At 42.6% G+C, this 7030-nt stretch overlaps 1 pseudogene; it reads left to right on the plus strand.

The window, feature by feature from the left end:
- Positions 1-1328, plus strand: LOC109396719 (ubiquitin-conjugating enzyme E2 variant 1 pseudogene; annotated as a pseudogene).
- Positions 1329-7030: the final 5702 nt, after the last annotated feature.

Raw genomic sequence — 7030 nt, forward strand, 5'->3', positions numbered from 1 at the left:
GATGAATAATAACCAGCTAGGAGTCAGCCGGGGGCCAGGTAGGTCATGGAGAAATATTACAGTCAGGCAGGAAGAAGATATTAAGCAGAGGAGAGCCTACACAACCCATGAAAATGAGAAACAAACTGCTGGCAGTTACCACCACTCGCATTTAACTATGCGCTGGGGTCCCAAGGCACTGCAGTAAAATAAAAATTAGAAACAGTAAGAGTTATAGGGAATGAAAAAGTAGAGCAAAACTATTATTTTCTTGCCAATGATACAAGTGACTACATGCAAAATCCAAGAGAATCTATGAAGAAACTACTGAGATCAATAAAAGTCTCACAAGATTTCCAGGGAACAAGAGCAAAGCACAAAATTCACAGAATTTCTTTACAACAGCAATAACCACAGGGTATAATTTAAAAGCATCATTCACAGTGTCAGCAAAATCTGAAGCATCCATATTCACAGTCAAACCTAACAAGAACGTGCAAGACCTTCACAGAGAAGACAAGAAACACGTTATTGAAAAATGTAACGGAAGAATGGATTAAATGGGGACAAATGCCAATATCATGGATAGCAACATTCAATATTGTAAGCGAATTCTCCAAAATCTTTCAATTCAATGAAAATTCCACCATAATGTATGGAAAACTTAACAAACTGATTCTAAAGCGTGTATGGACCGGCCTTCAAGCGACAGCAACGCAAGATGGCAGCCACCACGGGCTCGGGAGTAAAAGTCCCTCGTAATTTCCGACTGTTGGAAGAACTCGAAGGCCAGAAAGTAGTAGGAGATGGCACAGTTAGCTGGGGTCTAGAAGATGACAAAGACATGACACAAGATGGACACGGATGATAACTGGGCCTCCCACAACAATTTATGAAAACTGAATATACAGCCTTAAAATAGAATGTGGACCTAATACCCAGAAGCACCCCCCTTTGTAAGATTTGTAACAAAAATGAACATGAATGGAGTTAATAGTTCTAATGGAGTGGTGGACCCAAGAGCCATATCAGTGCTAGCAAAATGGCAGAATTCCTATAGCATCAAAGTTGTCCTGCAAGAGCTTCAGCGCCTAATGAGGTCTATAGAAAATATGAAACTCCCTCAGCCACCGGAAGGACAATGTTAAAGCAATTAATCAAAAAGAAAAATCACAGGCCCTCCCCCTGCCCCCAGTGGATTAAAGCAGACTTCATTTTCCACAGTAGTAAATTTTCTAGATACGTCTTACAGACCTCAAAGTACTGGAAAGGAAGCTCCCATTCAAAGGCAGTTTATTTTATTTTATTTTTTTAAAAGATTTTATTGGGGAATTGGGGGAGGGGAACAGCATTGGGGAATTGGGGAAGGGGAACAGACAAGTTGCTGTCCTTTTGTTCTTCAGTCTAGTTGTGGAGGGTGTCGCTTCACTGGCCCATGTTGGTATTATCATTGCGCTCTTCCCGGCTGAGGCAGTCGCTCGCCGGCCATTGGACAGCTGCTTAAGGCACCTCATGAAAGCTCATGCCCACTGCCAGCCAGCCGCACTGCAGCCTACACCGTCGTCAGTGACTCACGGCAGCCCAGCTCCAGGTCAAGCTGTTGTTCACCATCTTAGCTGTAGAGGGCACAGTGTCACTGGCACTTTTGTGGAATCTGAACCGGGGTCCTGCTGCTCAGAGCTGGCGTCCCAAGCCAACTCTTAACCAACGCGCCACTCGGCCGTCCCAAAGGCAGTTTATCTTAAGATACTGTAAATGATACTAATTTTTTGTTCACCTGAAATATATGTTGTGTTATAAAAAAATAGAATAAAGTAAAATAAAAATATAAAGCGTGTATGGAACAATATGTGTAAAGAAATAGCTCAAGAAATGCCAGGAATTTTATAGTACCTGGAATTTGGTTCAGTAGAATCTGTGTGTGTGTGTGTGGGGGGGGGGATGGCATTGATGAAGCCAAATGAATTGATAATCACGGAAGGCTGGGAAAGGTACATAGGCGTTCACTGTCCTACTTGGTCTACTAGTGCATGTTTCATTTTTTTCTTTAAGATAAAAGTTTAAACAATTTTGAGAAGGAAAAGTAGCTAAAAGTTTTTTTGTTTTTTAAGAAAAAGCAAAATTGGGAGAACTTATGAGAAGGCAAATATATTACAAAAGTGCAGTAACACAAACAGTGTGGCATTAGTACTGCGGTAAAACCAGAGCAGTGAGACCAGAGCGCTCATAAAGAGATTGATGGGCCAGCCAAGTGGCTCAGTTGGTTAAGAGTTGGCTTAAAAGCGCGAGCTCTGAGCAACAGGGCTGCCGGTTCAATTCCCACATGGGCCAGTGAGCTGCACCCGAGCTGAGCTGTCAACCAATGGCAGGATGGCTCAGCTGGTATAACAACGAGATTGGCTGTTCGATGGTTGGCTACGTCCACCCTCAACTAAGACTGAACTTGGCACCTTGAGCTGAGCTGTCGCCCGGATGGCTCAGTGGATAGAACCTGCGCTCTTAACAACGAGGCTGCTGGTTCGACTCCCGCATGGGATGATGGCTACGCCCACCTGCAACTAAGATTGAACACAGCACCTTGAGCTTAGAGGCCACGAGCTGCCAATGGGAAGCCAGATGGGGACTGGCGCCCTCCACAACGAAGACTGAAGAACAACAACTTGGCTGGTCCCCTTCCCCAATCCCCCAACACTGTTTCCCTCCCCCAATTCCCCAATAAAATAAAATAAAAATAAAAAAAGAGAGAGCGAGAGAGACTGAAATTTATTTGGGAATTTGGTGACAGGGTTAAAGTGGCATTACTAGTCAGCGGGACACATTGGACATTCAGTACTCCCTGTGGGAGACTGGGCTCCCAAGTGGGGAAAGCCATTAAACAAGATCACTGCTGCATAAATCAGGTGAACAAAAGGCTAGATGTGGCCAACCAAAAATTATTAGGATAAAACATTGGATTTTGTGATCATTAACACAGTGTGATAGAGGAAAGAGCAGAATAATAATAAACACAGCATAGCACCCTTTATGTAAAGTAACATTCTCAAAAAAACCCCACAAGTTTATATAATGGATACATGTAAATATGTAGACATGTAAATTTTTTTTAAAAGGAATATGAAAGTACAAACCAAACAGACCTAACTGGTTACCACTGGATGAATGAAGGGGCTATAAGTTGTTTTTAAAGGATCCCTAAGCTATATCTGTCATGCATTTTGTTTCCTTTAAAAGGGGTAGAAACAAATATGACAAAATATTTAGTTAAATCTTACTTGTGGAACATGACTGTGTTCTGTAAAAATGCTTTTTATTTTTCCTTTATCTCTAAAATGTCTTCAAAATTTCAAGAAGGCAAAGAAATAAGAAATCCCAAAGAAACAACCACATTGCTAAACACAATCAGAGTCAAGATGAATGATCTTAGGGAAAAAGCTTAAGGAAGAGAGGCCAGGGTCCCCCAGGTCTGCAGGACCAGCTGATAATGAATGAAACCATGGAGGTTAGTTAGCTCACGTAAGAAGCTGTGAGAAGTACAGTGAGTGTGATGGGAATACAGTGCTCAACACGCAGAAGACATGAGGACATCGCAGGCACAATATGACAAAGTGACAAGGAGCTGGTGACAGCTAGGAAGACAATGGAAAAACAACGTGTGTATAACTGATGCAAAGGAAACAATACATAAAAGGGAAAAAATTAAAGATATTGAGAGCTTAAAGGTATTTTTTACAAAATGAAAAACTTTTATCTGTTCATTTTATGTTTCAGGGGGAAAAAAGTTATACGGAAAAATAAGCATTACAGCATATCTTACATAACTCAACTTCAACAAACAGACATCTAAAATCTAGAAAGAAATCTATCTCTCCATAAAGAGGTGCGGCCCCCAAAGGGCTTTTTTTGCTGTTCACCCCGATTGTTAATTTTTAACCTTCATAACAATCACATTCTCCTTATCTGTAATGCCCATATTTGTTTAGTCTTGCTTCTATTTAAATGACTTTTTCTCTTACCATGTTGTTGTGTCCTGGCTTTTTCATCCCCTATATATTTGTTTTAATTGAAATTTTTTGGTTTACATGGCTTTCCCCCAGGGGATTTGGTTGCTTAAGAAAGTTTGTCTGTTGCTTTTATACTAAAGGAAAACGTGGCTAGTTAAAGGTGGATCCATTTCTTTCCTTCAAAACTTTATAGAGTTGCCACAATCTTCCAGCTTTGACTTGCTGTGAAGTCCAAGGCCAGCCTAATTTACCCATCTGTGCTTGCTGCGCTTGTCCTTTTGTAAAGGACACTTATTTATAAGGCTGACTTTCTGGTGAATTTCACTTCCATGACAGATCTGCCCAGAGCAGCCTCGTGGTGTGTGCTTATTACATTAGAGCCCGTTTAGAACACAACTCACATAGCAGAAAAGGTTTATGATTTTCTGTCTTTCACATATGGTTTACTTTTCTCTCAGTCAGCCTCCAGGAGTTATTACTTGTTCTTTGTGTACATCTGTTTTGCTTCAGGTAATGTCTTTCTTTTTTAGTTTACTTTTATTTGAGAAGTGGCACAATAAAGCCAAACATATTGTCACTAGGGATCATAGCTGACCACCTTGTCTCTCCTCCTCCCCCTCCTTAAACCAGAAAAACATGTTCGGTTCATTCTTCCTGGTCTGCGGCACACTGCGCACGTGCATGCCACTCCCACTCCAGCAGGTCCCAGGAAACAGGAGACTGAAGCCTGTGAGCTGGCAGCTTGGGAAAGGGCCACATCTAGAAGCCTCTAAATCCTGGCAGAGGGCCAAGGCTGGGGCCACAGCACAGGTGGGCAGGGTGGGGAAGACAGGCCAGGGGAGGGCCTGGGGCTGCTGGGGCCTCAGGAAACAGATCTGATCCACAGGAGCTAACGCGAGAGGGCTGCCTCAGTGGGTCAGGCAGAATCTGCTCCTTGAGTCATTCGATCAAAGGCCTGCACCCTCTCCACGGGCCCACACTTGCTGTGAAGGCTCTGGAAAGGACCTCTGATGGGTGTTTGAACTCAGTCTTTCGTTTTCTGACAAGACTGGACCAGCCTGCTTCACTCATCAGCCAGAACTCAATTCTAGCTTTCATTGGATTCCCTATTGAAAGATCAAATATCTAATATTTGTGTTTTTTCCATTTAATTGTTGAAAATGTTTTAAATATATATTTAAATTTATATCATATGTATTATATACTATTATACTACATTACCATATAATAATACTATATACTATGTATTGGGTTGTCGAAAGTCATGACGCATTTTTGCAAAGAAAAACAGAAAAAATATGTCATGACTTTTCTGACAACCCAAATATAATAGCTGTATATTATACTTATATGTAACTATAATACTATAGTTATACTCTATATATAATATATGCTGTATATAATATATAGTATATACATATAGTGTAATATACTGTGTAAAATATATTTAATATGTTGTCAATTGTCATATACACCATTTATATAACAATATAATTATAATTTCATATCAAGTATACAATCATATTACGTTATATAATTATGATTATATTATGATCTAGAAGACTTACATGTAACACAATATTGGTAATGCATAATATGTGCATATCAGACATATGTATTTACAGAACCAATGTGATGTCACTGGGCTCATCGGTGGCACCCACATTGCTGAGCACGGGTCTGTGTCTTCCTTTGTCAGTGTCCCAGCGGTTGCTACCACCGGCATCTCCCTGAGGAGGCTCTTCTGCCACCTTCTATGTCCCCAGTGACACTATGTTCATTGGTGACAACCCTGGGTTTGTATTTTCTCATCAGCCATTTCTTACTCTTTCATGCCTTAGAGTAAAGCTTTCTTATCTGTCAAGCTTGTATTTTCTTCACTTGACAAGTTTACCCCCATGGGTCACAGGAGAGGTGGCGTCTGTGGGACATGTTCCTGCAGCACAGCTCATGCAGAACAAACTGCAACCGTGGATGCAGAGTGGACGTCCCTTTCTCCTGGACATTCAGAACTGTGCCCCTCAAATAACATCTTAATAAACTCTGGGACCTCAGAGCAGGAAGCATCTGGCAGCCGACACTGCCCCTCGCTGTCCCGTCTGCACACACAGGACATGTCCTGAGAGATCCCGACTGAATGCAAACGCATGTGAGCAATATGGAAATGAGACGTGAACAAACCCTGTTTGACAAACAAAATCAGAGCTTCTCTGTGGAGGGCGTGGGTGCGTTTAGGTAATGAGGTCTTTTTAAGGGAAGCCAGTGGCACTTGGGAACACCTACGCGGGCATAACAAAATGCAGGCAGCACACGAGAAGGGGACAATAATGCCAGTCACGGCTCTAGGAATTATGCAAACATTAAAAGTGAAAAGTTAAAATGGACTTTCACAGCGAGTATCATGTGAGAAAACCCACTGGACACTCACGATAATTAAACAGCCTGATCACCTGGCTACTAAGTGCGGTCAGTCTTGCATGTGAAAGACCAGCCTCGACTGGCAAGTGTCAATGCTAAATGTGGTCAAGTGGTTAAATCTGAAGTGCACAACATCGTGTTGTTGACTTTGGGCACAATGTCGCACAGCAGGTCCCTAGAATGCATTCATTGTGCTAACTGAAATCGTGCCCACAGAGTAACAACTCCCACCCCACACTCCCAGCCCTTGACAATTACCATTCCACTTTTTTTTTTTTTTTAAATTGGGAAATTGGGGGATGGGAACAGCGCTGGGGAATTCGGGGAAGACGAACAGACAAGTTGCTGTCCTTTTGTTCTTCAGTCTAGTTGCAGAGGATGCTGCTTCACTGGCCCATGTTGGTATATCATTGTCCTCTTCCCGGGTGAGGCAGATCAGTCGCCGGCTTCTGGACGGTTGCTCACGCTGGCTGCCGGCTACACATGGTAGCTTATGGCAGCCCACTGCAGCAGGAGACTGCAGCCTACGCCGTCGCTGGCGACTCACGGCAGACCAGCTCCAGGTCGAGCTGTTGTTCAGCATCTTAGCTGTAGAGGGCAGTGTCACTGGCCCTCATATGTGGGATCCGAAC

The sequence above is a fragment of the Hipposideros armiger genome, unplaced genomic scaffold (genome assembly GCF_001890085.2).
Source record: "Hipposideros armiger isolate ML-2016 unplaced genomic scaffold, ASM189008v1 scaffold_538, whole genome shotgun sequence".
In the NCBI taxonomy this organism is placed as follows: Eukaryota; Metazoa; Chordata; class Mammalia; order Chiroptera; family Hipposideridae; genus Hipposideros; species Hipposideros armiger.